Raw genomic sequence first — 13,094 nt, forward strand, 5'->3', positions numbered from 1 at the left:
ACCGTATGAATTATGTCAGTTGTGATATCACATGTTTGATCTAATATAGGAACCGTATGAATTATGTCAGTAGTGATATCACATGTTTGGTGTTATATAGGAACCATGTGAATTATGTCAGTACTGCTATCGTATGTTTGATCTAATATAGGAACCGTATGAATTATGTCAGTAGTGATATCACATGTTTGGTGTTATATAGGAACCATGTGAATTATGTCAGTACTGCTATCGTATGTTTGATCTAATATAGGAATGTTATGAATTATTTCAGTACTGATATCATTCGTTTGATGTTATACAGGAACCATACAAAATACGTGAATACTGATATCATATGCTTTTAATATAAGAACCATATGAATTATGTCAATAGTCTCTCAGTCAGGCTCTCTTCATGTTGACGACAGTGTATGATCTCAGATATTTCAGTAAACCATATATTTATCTGTGTTTGTGCTTACAGTCAAGTCTTGCATAGATCAGCAGTTGATAGTTGTAAGAGGATGTAGTATATACTGTAACACTGTAGTCTGTAAGTTGTGTTTAAGTGGCTCTAGCCAGCATCTCCGCTGCAGGATTTTTGGTGTTCTGTTGTTATGAGGTGAATAAACCTACCCACGTTCGAACTTGAAACAGTATAAATGTTGACGAGGTGGGCACTAGATAATGGCAAGACAATTTAATATATTCATAACGTTTTCAATCAAAAGCATAGAACGCAATCAGATTGCTCATTTCGTCGTTATTTGTGTGCGATATGGCTTAATGGTTAGCGTACCGAACTAACTGCCTATCCCGTCAGTACAACTTAGCGCTAATAACGGAAACAAATCAACTGAAATATTCTTTATTTATTAGTGATCCTCTGCTAATTTCCATTCTAAAATTTTCGAATTTTCATAAGAGGATTTCTCTCAGTTCTAATGTGATTTTTAGTTAGAACAAAGAGCCTCGGAGTTCTTTCAAGGAAAAGTCTCCGACTTTTGTTCTTGTTTCTTCATTGGAGAAAATATCTCTAAACGACACTTTATTCTTATTCAATTTTAAAACAACAGTAACACGCATACAAAATAGTTACAAAATTATTGGCTGAACTGAATATTATTGCCATCTAGTGAGGACAATTAAATGTATTCACAAACGTTCTTGACGTTTAATTTATAAAAAAGCCAGAATACGTTTGTCGGTGGTGACCGGTGAATGTTCACACAAATTAGTGGTGGTTGTTAATATTATCTATTGGCAGTAAGCCTAATACCTGGTACGTTACGATTATTAAGGCTGTTGAAGAATGAATCAGATGTTTCCTAATAAGAAAGAACCTATTGGGCGATTGGCACCTAACTGTGCCATAGAAAAAGGAACAAAATTACTAGTTACAGTACCCTATTCTAGTGTTAAAGCATTAGACAGTTTCTCAACAATGAGGTCTGTAAATAACTAGTTAATATTTTCTACCTATTGGTGAGATTTTTTGTTTTAGACACATTTTGACCAGTGTTTGGACAGTATTAAATTACACTAGGAAAGCTTTTGGATGATGACCAACCACACATATCTCATTAACTCCACTTTAATAATTGCTACTAATTTGTTTGATAAGCAATGCAATTTTCAATTTTGGAGAAAAAATATATAAAAAAAACAATGTATAAACTGGTTATGGAATAAGGATGATATAATTGTATATTAAATATATATACAAGTGGGTAAGCCAGCACATGAAAACGTGCACGTGATTAAAGGATGGCGAATTAACATGTTAATAAAGAAAGTATAGATAAAGCGACTAGACTCCAATATCTTGGAATATCTGTACAAGTGGATCAAAAGACGAAGTCCTACGAGCTCATAATTGATTTTGTATCGTGGAAGACCTATTGTATAAAGTGTTGTATTAAAACACAACAAACTTACTTGTTATTACTGTTCAAGTATTTTGTAAGTTCTGAATAATAGAGCTAAGGATGTTTAATGTCGAAAGAATACAGTCTTGTTACTTTATATGACGTTTTCCTGTAAAACGTGTCATATTTCTATCTTTTCTTTATTCCTCTTAGTTCCGGCTGGAACATAGGGCCACGACTGTTCCACACCATCGGACAAGACTTTGGGTCGTCCTCTCAACTGAGCCCATGACATTTGCTGTTATATTAAACTTATATTAAAGTTTTTCTTCATTACCCATTCAAGCTGTCTCCAAGCATTATTAGTCTCAAAGTGGGTTCCTCGTCATCGAAATTGAATTTGACCCATGACAGTCCAGCGGCCTTGACCTCCCCTCGACGGATCTCCTCCAGGTTATTTTTGGTCTTTCCTTTTCACCTGTGGATTCCATTCCAGCACCTATCTTGTCACATTGCTATGTGGCTTCCTGAGCGTGTGACCAATCCAAACCAATTTCCTTTTCGCAATTTCTTCCTAGACAGGCAGCTGATGTGTCTGCTCCCATAGGTCAGCGTTAAAAATGATACCAATCCATCTAATGTGCAGCATGTTGCGGGGAGACTGTTGACGAACGTCTGAATTTTGGCTGTGATGGTCTTGGTGACTCCCCATGTCTCTGATTTCACTTTGGTGTTGAACCATCTGGTTTAGTTCTTCTAGGAAAGTGATGGAGAGGTCCATATAGGTCGGAGAGATTTGAAGGCAAGTCTGGTTTTGTTGATTTGTGAGCTGACGTCTTTTTCTGCGCCTCAGTCCTTTGAGATGACACTTCTGAAATATACAAACTTATCAATACTGTCTGTATTGAGCTGCAATGTGTCCACTTGTCTGTTGTTGATTCTTGTCATCATGATCTTGTTAACGTTCATGCGTAGCCCAGTTTTTGAAGCTTCCTCAGCAAGTCTTGAATTGAATGTTCTGCTGCCTGTGTGACAGGAGACATAGCTCAGCTACAAGATCGAAATGATCCAGGTGTTTCATGATTGTCCACTGGATGCCGTCTTTTTGTTGTCGGTAGTCTGTCTCATCGTCCAGTCGATCACATTCAGGAATATCATTGGCGAAAGCAAACATCCTTCTCTGACACTGGTCTGAACCGTGAAGGGCTCTGACAGTTTTCCGTTGTGTATGATCTTGCTTGTTGACTCCTTGTAGAATTATCTGACGATGTTCATGAATTTTGCTGGAATTCTATAGTGTTGGAGTGGGTTCCAGATTACTTTTCTGTCAATGCTGTCAAAAGCCTTTTGGAAATCCACAAAGTTGGTATACAGCCATGTCTGCCATTCATTGGATTGCTCAATGACGATTCAAGCGTGACTGATATATACATGATCTATCTGCACTGAATCCTACTTATTCATCTCTTAGTCTGTCATCGATGGCGGCCTACAATCTCACCAGGATCGCTCTGGTGAGCACCTTGCTGGGTACTGCCAGCAACATGATGCCTCGCCAGTAGCCACACAGTGCAAGGTTTCTTTTCTTTGGCAACTTCATCAGGTAATCCTCCTTCCACTCTGTTGGCATCTTTTCTTGTTCGCAAACCTTCCTAAAAACTTACGTCAAATCTCTGTCGTGATTGGGATGTCTGTCTTCGGTGCTTCTGGTGGAATTCCGTCTGGACCTGCTGCTTTCCCACTTCTCAAGAGTTTGAGTGCCTTCGTAATCTCTTGCTTTGGGGGCTCAGCTACTGGTGTGGTGGTTGGGCGTTGTGCAGAGTGATCTCTGTTGAGAATCTCTTTGAAGTGCTCAACCCATCTAGCTCGTTGGGCTTCTTTTTTGCTGATAGTCCATTCATGTTTGACCTTTACAGGCCTATATCCCTTTTCCTTGCTGCTGTCTCCACTTCCTCTGTGAATACTTCAGTGAAGGCTCTCTTGTCTCGCCTGATGCTCTTCTTAATTTTTCTGTTGTAGTTCCAGTACTGTGCCTGTAAAACCTTGTTTCTCTTCCTGCTTACCTTTCTGTTTGAGGTCCTTTCTCGCTTGAATAAGGTCCCGTAATGGCTGTGAGAATAATTTCTTGTGCTGTTTCTCCTTTTTGCCTAGTACTTTGGCGTATGTACTCTAGAGTTTGGCCCGGTGATCCTCAGTGTTTTCTTCGATGAGGTCACCCAAGAGTTCAAACATGTTCTTCAGTTGGCATTAGAACTGTTCTGCCGCCTCTCTTTCCCTCAGAGTCTGCACATTGTACTTGTGGCACAGTCTGCATGATCTGTCCATGAAAGCTTTCAGCTTTACTCGAACAAAGAGAGGGTGATTATCTGATCCTGCATTTGCACCTCTTTTCTCAGTGTTTTTCGATGGTCGATTTGGTTCTCTGTGTGTCTATTAGGTGAGGTCCATGTGGCTTTGTGTATTGATTTGTGGGAGAAAATTGTTCCTCTAAACACAAAGTCGTTGAATGTGCAGAAATTTGCAAATTGCTTGCCGTTCTCATTCATGGCCCCATAATCAACTCATATTCGTGGCTGTCAGCTCTAATTTTGGCATTGAAATCTCTCATGAGGATCATAAGGTTTTGTCGGGGAGTTGTGTCATGAATGCTTTGAAGTCTCTCGTAAAATTCTTGCTTGGTTTTTTCTTCTGCATTGTTGGTTGGGGCGTAGCACTAGATGACTGTTGTCTTCCTTTCCTTTGAGTTGTATCTCGCTGTTATAATTCTGGATGACACGTCGTATTTCTAAAGATATGGTTAATTAGGATTGTATGTCTTAGTCGAACTATGTTTGTATAAAAAATTATTTCAATTAAAAGATACACAAAATGATAATTTAATGTCAGGTTGTATTTGTCGACCTGTTTGATTGTTTTGCTGTGGCTACCAGTGTTTCTCAATGATTCCATTGTTAGGACCTGTTTTCAATACAATACTTGGTGTGATAAGCATTATGGATATTGGAAAATACCTGATATTCTTAGCTGAGGATACAGTTACCATTATTTCTTAACATTTTCATAATTAGGAAAGGTTTCGATATGAATAACGGATCTCGAACGATTCGTGCACTATTGTTGATTAATTTTCTATACAGCTCGCTTTCAAACAGATCTTCACCGTTTAGTGAGATATTGTTGATAAATTTCCTGTAACTCAGTTTCACCTTTCTAGACTACCTGCATAATGTTAATATTCTTAAATTATTACACTAACTTCTGGAGAGATACTAATAATCAAGTAAGAGTTTCAAAATAGATACAGACCCTTATCTTTTTACCACATTTTCTGCCTGCTTGATATCTGTCTTGCTGGATGATGAATTTCTGTCCAACAAGTATTATTTTTGAGAGAACAACAGCAACTTGGCAACAGCTTGGATGCCATCATTTTGTGTGTACACGTCTAACACCACTGGATGCAGAAACTTGTATTGGTTCCTCGTCATTATTCACTACAGATGTTGTACACTTCATACACCACTGGATGCAGAAACTTGTATTGGTTCCTCGTCATTATTCACTACAGATGTTGTACACTTCCAACACCACTGGATGCAGAAACTTGTATTGGTTCCTCGTCATTATTTACTACAGATGTTGTATGCTGACTGTGATACTATTCCTCTTTCTACCATTGAATTAAATATCGTTGATTGTTTTTGCCATGGAATTTAAATTTCGATTAATCTGTACAGATCACCATCTTCTAGCATTTTTCATCGCATTGTTTAAAGTCCGATGCCCATTTTATTTATTTTTTTATCTCGTTATCTCTTCTAAACAATGGTTCTTGAGCAGCTACTCATCCACAAGGCCTCATCATTCTCGTGTTTGTTGTAGACGATACACTTACACCTGTACTTACAGCAACGTCATTGGCAAGATCTGTACTGGATTGTCGTGTAAAGAATATATCCTGAGCTACTTCACACCACTTTTGAAGGTTTCTACCTCGACTGTTCTATTATCAACAACACTGGTTTCACACACTCTCTTCAGAGTTTCCGTACAGCTGCTACTAAAATTTTAAATTTCGCCTCAGTATGTCTTGTAGAATAGCCTTCCCCAACTCAAACTTTGATCTTTACACGTTTGTCACATGACATTTCTGTCCTTGGAGCCATGAATGTATTAGCCACAATACTTCTGGGAATAATATGACTGTCTATACTTTTACAAGCAGTATGCTGGCGTGGGACTTTGTGATTGATTTGGATGACAACCAATGACAGTGAAAACTATTAATACGCTACTGTATTCTGGTGCAGTTTATTTTTATACGATAGAGGGAGAGCAATTCCATAATATCCGTATTGTATACCCATTTTTATTCACCATTTCCATAATTCTTTCCAGAACTGTGTATTGCAATAGAGAAGTTAAAACGTGGACTTCTTTGTAGTTTATGTTTTGTACTTTACCAAGTTTTTAAACTTCTAAATTTATTAGTGTGATAAAATAAAAACGTTTTAAGCTAATTAGTCACCAGAATCATATATATGTATGCATATCATGTTTTATATCAACGTTGATATAATTAATATATCCATACTTAAATATTGGCAAAGAAAACTGATATTCGAAGATAATATTAACTCACAAAACTAGGACACCATATTATCTATAGATAAATTACTGTCATAGATATAAGGGTTCATATTTTATTTGGATATTTCTTAAGAAAAAAGAGAAACCCTTGAATTCAGGACACTAATTTAACGTTACAGAGAAATGCGTAATATCTGGACAATGAGTTTTTTAACGTTTTGGCATAAAAATTTGCTAACCCTGAATAGCACATTTTTTAGCATCTGTTAAAACAGGCTAGACTTGTTTTAGTGTAGACATGGTGAACTTATTTCTCACCTGTGAACAGTACAAGACAGACTCGTCCTTGAACTGTGGACGACTGTTTACAGGATAAACTTGTGTTTGAATTGTAGACAGTAAGTTATTCTAACAGGTGTTCACAAAATAGTCTCGTGCTTGAAGTGTGGACGACTGTTTACAGGATAAACATGTGTTTGAATTGTAGACAGTAAGTTATTCTAACAGATGTGAAATATTCAAGTCCTGAAGAACAAGCTCTGATAATATCTATATTTACAATTAATGGCACATTTTGGACGTAAAAGTTTCCTTAAAAATTGTCAACAGTTCTTCATAGGAAGTCTTTCTGTAGCTTTCATTTATTTATATGTTAAGCTTAATTATATGTATATTTCGTAAGTTCACAGAAATGTTAATTTTAGATGTGACAATCTAGCATTTTCACATAACATTGAAAAATTGTACTTTCGATTAGCTTCGCAACAGACAAGGAAATAATCTGGGAGTGGCGGGCTGGAATCCTGTCCCCGAACATGTTAAACATTTCAGCCATGGGGCGTTATAATGTGACGGACAATATCACTAATCGTTGGTAGATAGTAGCACAAGAGTTGGCGGTGGGGATGGCTAACACAGATAACCATCGAGTAGCTTAGCGTGAAATAGAAAAACGGAATTATACATAAAACTTTTTCTATGATTCGAAAACTGGTAGAATAGTATTACGAATGGTTTTCAAATGGCTTCAACAAGGTAGTAATAGTTGTTCCCCCAAAAAATGGAATTTCAGAGCCACTGAAGGGTGGGTAGGGTGAAAACTAAACTTTAGTAAGATAAGTATTTAGAATTACCCCTTCCCCAAGATAAATCCTGCCACGTCTTTAACAATATGTTCATCAATTTGGCATGATATTGATGTGTTAAACTTAAAAATCTAACATTTAAAAATAATTTACCATACATTTCAAGTTACAACAGTTTCAACATAATTAAAATATTTGGGTTGTTTATCATAGGGATGAACGCATAACAAAATTAGATGTTGGGGATGCTCGTCTCACAAAACTAGATCTTGGGGATGACTGCCTAAAAAAATAAAATCAATTTAGCATAACAGAATCGATAGGATACACGTTTCTTGTAAAGTGGTTTTATTGAAGGATTTACGAAGAAAATATTTTCGGTAATTTTTACCCAAATGCTTCTTCTGAAGGTGTCGGCAAAATGGGAAAATAAGTATTTGAACAATTTTTTTTTAATTTAATACTTTTTCCCATCGTTTGACAAGTTATTTGGACACTTTGTTTATTTTATGACGTGTCGAAAAAATGGGAAAAAGAGCCGGTTTTGTAAAACATTGTAAGGTCAGATCAGTCTGTGGTGTGACAATTAGCCCACACAGTGAGCTGGTTTTGTAAAGCATTGCAAAGTCAGATCAGTCTGTGGTGTGACAGTTAGCCCACAGAATGAGCTGGTTTTGTAAAACATTGCAAGGTCAGATCAGTCTGTGGTGTGACAGTTAGCCCACAGAGAGAGCTGGTTTTATTAAGCATTGCAATAATCAGATCAGTCTGTGGTGTAACAATTAACCCACACAGTGAGGTGGTTTTGTAAAATATTGCAAGGTCAGATCAAAACGTGATGTGACAGTTAGCCCACAGAGAGAGCTGGTTTTGTAAAATATTACAAGGTCAGATCCTGATCAAGGAAAATACGTTCAATGAGGTTTAAATCTATAGGAGTGCCTGAAAGGAATTCTGAAACATGGGTATGAAGTATAGGAAATTGTATGGACAAACATATTCATGCTGGAAAATTCATAACAAAAAGATCTTTCAGTAGGACAGTGATGTCAACAAAGTAGCCAAACAGCACTTAAACAATATCAATGTGAATCGTTCAAGAACTATGAATGAACAGGGGAGTGAAGTGATTATTTACAAGATGTGGTTGAATTACTACTAGAAATCTTTCACAAAAAGGACTGGCTTCTAAATAAACATGAAATATATAAAATACCCAGAATATTTTATTATTAATATTATTTATGACTTAGTGTCTAATTGTTTCTTAAAATAACACATTCCTATTCTATTTTGCATGTCATTGGGACAATATTGTAAATAAAATAAAAACGCATAATTGAAATGATTCTGTTTTGAACAAATTCGTTTTTTTATGCTCTGTGTAAAATTAGAGCAAGAGTGGGTGTGGTGAGTTAATACAAACACCAGCTGAATATCACCAGTTAGAATCTGACACGTCCATGTTTAAACAGTTTCCAACCTTAAGGGTATTATTATGTTGGCATTCTGGACAAAGAAAGAAATATTTTTGTAAGTATACTAAATTAAATTGTGCATGACAGGAACTTTAAAATATTAGCATAAATTTAAAGTAGACATATATTTTTCTGCAATAAACTTGTGACTTAATGCTTTATATTTACTCCATTACAATACAAGACAATGAACAAGGAACCCACAGAATTTGAAAGTAGGCTTAACTCTATAGTAAAGTGACCAACAACGGTTCGTAAGCATGGTTAAAACGTTACGTTGAAAACATGTTACACGTTCGACAGAAGGGAAGTAGTATGTTCTCTACATAACGTTCTCATTATGCGTATACATCGTTGTTGGTCAATTTAATATTTTATTAGCATAATACGCTTCCGTACATAAGTAATTTTACGGTGTTAACCTTCACATACGCCATCTGGTTTTATACTTGTGTTACTTCCTTTTCAAAATATTCCCTCCTTTGTTGTATGAGAGATATATAGTTAAATATTTTCTGTCCAAGTTTCTTGTATTTGCCTATAACTACTAATATTTAATGACAGTAATAATTCCATACTTGATTTTTTATGACAGCAATACTTGCACACTTGGTTTTTAGTAGCATCAGGTGAGAGTTTGTTAAAACTATATTCAGAAGTTTACTCAATTATTGGGTGCGAAGAAAAATTTCAAACCTTCTATAGAGATGTAATTTCACAGTTTAATATCTTGTATATCTAATGAATTTATACGTAACAGTTTCTACCGATTCATACAACAGTGTACAAGTTTTTGTTAAATAAAAGGTTTTAGATGGCCGTTGTTTGTGTACGGTTCCTCAAAGTCTGAGTATAGTGTCGGTGTGTAAATAAAGAAGATTATGGGCATAAGTAATATGATCAACTAATCTTGTTCATTACTGTAAATGGGTAAAGGGATTATACGCTATAACTACATAGACTTAGAATTATTTATTTTTGTTCAAAGACCGAGCGTAGTTCAGAACCTTGGACTACTTTTTTAAGTTCTTTTCTTTCAGGTTTCCGCATGGCTTTGAGATGGTCGGCTTGGCCCGACGACGAAGTTTACCTTGCCGCCTGAACCCGTAGAATCGGATTTGTGTTCTTTCTTCGCAACCACAAGCTCGTTTCTAAGGGTCTAGGCTGTGTGGGGGTCGGCACTGAAAGTATTTGATCGTCTCCATTAGTTGATTTGTTCTGGTTCTTAAACCACTTCCTCTGTTGATTGGTTCTGGTTCTTAAACCACTTTCTCTGTTACCGTTCTGCTGTTTCGTTTTTATTATTAGTTTGTTCTTTTTTGTCTTTCAAGTATTTACTTAGATCCACAGCACACGAGAATGGCCTTGTTTACATATTTACGTAAACAGATATATAACTATAAAAATTAACATATTTATGTTTGGTATTGGCTAGATAGACAAATTGGGGCTGTAAAGTGTGACATGGGGCACCGAGATAGCTTGAATAATTAGACCAATGAAAAGCAGTATTCTTGTGGGTCGAACGAATAAGAAACTTATCCCCGTGTCCACTCTTGTCTATGATCCTCCCCCCATGGGAGTCAACAGGCTGTCAGGAAGTGGTGCGGCCACCCATCGACCAACTTCTACTGTAAACCAATAAAATGATAGAGAACAGATTAGACCTTAGAAATACCTTCATAACACATTGCATTTTGTTAATATAATTCGTTTTATTAAGGATAACAACACTTGTATCTCCAGGTCGGATGACAATGATGATTTATTCAGGGCAGTGTATTCTTCGTGAGTGGTTTCAACAATTAGTTTAAAAACTGAACCAGTCATTTGTATGTTAAGTGTTGTCAGCTTAAGAATGGACGAACACTCATAGAAGGAAAATGTAATAAAACTGTATTTTTGTTAGAAATATCTTGGTATGATAACAGCATTCAAAGAAGTTAAAATTAAAACTTCAAAACAGTAAAGGCTTCCGAGTGGAAAAATATGTAGATATTTAAGTAATTTGAAATCTGAAAAAGGTAAATTGTGGGAAAACCCTTATCTGAAGCTCACTAAGCTAGGATATTATTATTATGTAAGTATTTAGCCTATTTGAAATCAACAAAAGGTATATTGAATAGGAATCCCATCTAAAAGTCATTAGATCACAACCGCAGGAGATTGTATTGTTATTATGTCTCTAAGAATTGCAAGGTTAGAATTGTTTTGTTTTTTTTCTCTAAGGCTTGAATGAACCAATTCCTACCTACCTAGTGCACAGTTTTTATCCAGTGTGACTGAGTAAAAAATAAAGTTTTAGTTTCAGTATTTTGTTATAAACTGTATGTCTGAAACGAAGACTAATGGCTGTTATCAATAATAAAATTAACATGGTTTGTTCATTAACGAACGTATAAACGTTTTCCCAACTTTAAGCAAGTGTTTGAAAATTCACATAGAAAGACACAATAATGTCCATATAAATTATTTACCGTAAGCTGATATTATGTAGACAGTTTAAAACGTTAAGAAAAGTTCAACATTTTTCAACTGTATGCGCGAATATATCTTGATACATTTTCTACGTAATATTTTTATTGTCCCAAAATAAACAGAATAATAAAAGAACTGGTAACGTTGATCAGAAAATGTGTTATATTGTACAGTTGACAACTTTAAACTGTGTTTTGACTTTCACATTATATAATGCGTTATTATGATATCGGTAGTTGATCAAGTACCACAGCAACGAAAGAACTGCTTAATGTAAAATATTTGTTTTTAGTGCAAAGCTACACAGTGGACTATATCCATTCTGTACCATCATGGGATAGAATGGAACCCCGGACTTTAGCCCGTGAATTTATCGCTGACCCACCAGCGAACATGTAAAAGAGAAGATGAGTCGATAATATATATATGTTTACATACAAGCGTTACTCTAAATAGACTTTCTAAGTTTCAGATTTACCAAGTAAGTAATGTAAGAATTAGCTAAGGAATCAGAATGATATTTAGAATATGCCTACAGTTTTACAGTAAGTAAACGTTTTGGATTTCGCATTGATGAAGTAAATAATGTTAGAAGTTATTGTGCATCACAGACCTTGTGCTTAGCATATATCTACAGTTTTATATTAAATGAACGTTTTGGATTTCACATTGATCAAGTAAATAGTGTAAGTAGCTACTTTGTAAATAACAAAGCTTATGTTTATCAAGTTGTACATTATGTAAAATAGAAGTAATGAACTTGGTATGAAACTTTATCTCCTGCATTAGAGATAAGCTCTATTTCCAGTTTCAGAGGCGAAGATTTATCCCTTGTTTCTATTGTGTTTCCCAAGTTCTTTCTTCATTTATATAATTTGATTGAGACTTTGTTGAAAGTAGATGTTTAAAAACTTAGGTAATTAAAAACGAAATGTTTTTATTGCTGTTACTTTATTTCAACTGATTTTTTCGTTTTAGGCGCCATGTTACTGGAGATCAAAGTGAAGTCCACGTGTTTACATCGTCTTCTGGCAAGGGGTGTTCTCAGTGTGAGGTAGTAGGTTGTATGGTTGAGAACTACATCTTTGGGGAGAACTGTACAATCTGCTAACTTTCCTTGGGTCGCTCCATACAACAAGAAGCTCACGTGTTCAACCCGTTCTCCTTTTGAGTTAGCACTTGTTTTTCTTATCTCTACACCCACGTGACGTCTTCTTTTCTTATGTTCGCCTTTTCTTTAGGTTCAAAGCTGTTTTGTAAGTTGAGAATGAACCGGTTTCTTTGTTAAGGATTCTATGAAATATTAAAACAATACTTAAAAGTATTACTGTATGTAAATGTTGACTTTTTTATAATATTACAGTAAGTAAACGTTCTGACCTATGGAGTGAATAATGTAACTACCAGTAAGGAAAGAAATGCTTCTTTTATTGGATTGCAATCTAATTTTATATTGTTACTTCACTCACAATATAGTGAACTATATCAAAGTTCGAAATAACCAGCTTTTGTGTGATAGCAGGTACTAACGCTTAGCTATGGTTAAGAATTTGGCGATCAGACAGTATTTTAGATAAAAACTGTTTTGTGACTTGTTTCTTGAAGTAATTTCT

At 35.6% G+C, this 13,094-nt stretch overlaps 1 long non-coding RNA gene across 1 annotated transcript in view; it reads left to right on the plus strand.

Annotated features, from left to right (window-relative positions):
- The window catches only part of LOC111087661, a 44,101-nt gene extending 31,296 nt beyond the window's left edge, over positions 1-12,805 (plus strand). Inside the window, exon 2 of the long non-coding RNA XR_002612321.1 lies at positions 12,460-12,805. This is a non-coding gene — a long non-coding RNA (uncharacterized LOC111087661). The remainder of the gene's footprint in view (positions 1-12,459) is intronic.
- Positions 12,806-13,094: the final 289 nt, after the last annotated feature.

This window comes from Limulus polyphemus, unplaced genomic scaffold, assembly GCF_000517525.1.
Source record: "Limulus polyphemus unplaced genomic scaffold, Limulus_polyphemus-2.1.2 Scaffold2446, whole genome shotgun sequence".
Lineage (NCBI taxonomy): Eukaryota > Metazoa > Arthropoda > Merostomata > Xiphosura > Limulidae > Limulus > Limulus polyphemus.